Here is a 1804-nt window from a genome sequence, read left to right as displayed (position 1 = left end):
ATGTTTTGTGTACATATTATCAAATTATATTATAACAATAACGTCCTTATGTTTGTTTCTTGTTGATCCTTTAATAAAGAAAACGCCCCAGAAGATGCCAAGGAGTTTGGCGAAACGTCGGGCAGCAAAGTGAAGAAAGTTTTTTCTTGCACATAAGCCAAATTGATCAAAATAGCCTAGTACAAACCAACAATAAAAACATAATTTTGAAACTGATCATTAACTCATCGTTATATTATTCAAAGATTTTGATTTTTCAAAAAATACGGAAAGAATATCAATAGATATCGGTATAGATGGTTTGAAATTATTTAAAAGCTCTAATAGCGCATTGTGGCCCATTTTGGGGCATGTAGAAACTTTTCCTAATTCGGTCACATTTACTATTGCCTGCTTCTCAGAAATAAGTAAATGAGTATTTAGGAAAAAACGGGATACCTAAAAATTGTCAACCAACAAACCCAAACAGACAGTTATGGCGTTGTAGTTTTGACAAAGGTTGGGGACATTACTAAAAAAAAAAATTCAAGAATAATAAATACATTTATTTATTTTTCTAATATGATATTTGCTTCCTAAATGTGTTAAATAATTTTGTATATTTTAAACTTCCTTACCCTATTTCTGTCCCTTTTTAAAAATATTTATATATAGTTTCGAAACTTTATTTAAAATTTTTAAATGGTGTTGGATTAACTTAATTAATAAAGTCTTGTAAATATGAGCATGATTTTATCTAAATAAGCTGACTTTTAATTGAACTATAGTCATCTGTTTTTTGTATGAATAAAATCCATTATTTATGATTTATATTTCATTGGAGAAATAATAATTTGTTACTTTATTTTTCAGATAGAATCTAACTGGTGGCATTCACAATAATAATTTTACCATTTTATTTTAATTTCAGATTGCTGTGCAAAAGACGTGTTGAAGCATCAGCAGCTACGTTTATAAAAAATATATATTTTAATATATAAATTATTTATTTTTAGCTATTTAAATTTTTATTTTTTTTTTGTTATTTTAAGGCCTTATAACAATTATATTCAAACAGTTTTATTGAGCTTGAGACCGTTTTTAATGAAAAACTTATTATGGAAAAGCAACAATAATTTGAAATAAATGGTAGAAGTGATAGCTATTTCGGAAATCACCACATTTCCTCATCAGACTTCTTTCAGTAGGATTCGAACCGACGATCCCACTGGCTCAGCCAGTTGCCTACGCACTGTGCTAACTTCGCCTTGTAAATTATCCCACTTTTTCATTTGCTAAGCCAACACAATCAAGCGCAGCTATTCCGCTGCGATTCATACTTGATACTTTTTTTTGTTATTTTATGGCCTTATAACAATTATATTCAACAATTTTTATTGAGCAAACTTATTGTGGAAAAGCAACAATAATTTGAAAATAAATAATATAAAAAAAAAACTTTTTAATATACAACGCTTTTATAAATGGACTAAAAAGTAGAAAATAATACTTCTCAGTCCCATAGAATTTGTTTTGATAACTTTTGATTTTGAAATTTTAGCAAAAGTCATTATAAACAATCTATGAAATTGAAAATGAAAAACGTGGAGCGCATGCAATACAAAGCATTCGATTTAATTGACAATAGTCAAACTACATAACGTAGACCTAAAATTTCTACAGCGAAAGTAGAACTTTGAAATCGATTTTAAGCGGTCGTTATTCATATACCCACATACATACATTCATATATTACTTTTCATATCAATTCAAGTGTGTTACATGCGCCCCACGCTTTTCATTTTCAATTTCATAGATTGTTTAT

At 28.1% G+C, this 1804-nt stretch overlaps 1 protein-coding gene across 2 annotated transcripts in view; it reads left to right on the top strand.

The window, feature by feature from the left end:
- Positions 1-1804, top strand: part of LOC118734286 (putative nuclease HARBI1) — a 20834-nt gene that overhangs the window by 6680 nt on the left and 12350 nt on the right. The window lies entirely within an intron of this gene.

Source organism: Rhagoletis pomonella, unplaced genomic scaffold (assembly GCF_013731165.1).
Source record: "Rhagoletis pomonella isolate Grant_MI unplaced genomic scaffold, Rhpom_1.0 Rhpom_scaffold_00002, whole genome shotgun sequence".
NCBI lineage: Eukaryota > Metazoa > Arthropoda > Insecta > Diptera > Tephritidae > Rhagoletis > Rhagoletis pomonella.
The sequence above is the reverse complement of the archived record's forward strand: the minus strand, read 5'-3'. Positions and strand labels throughout refer to the sequence as shown.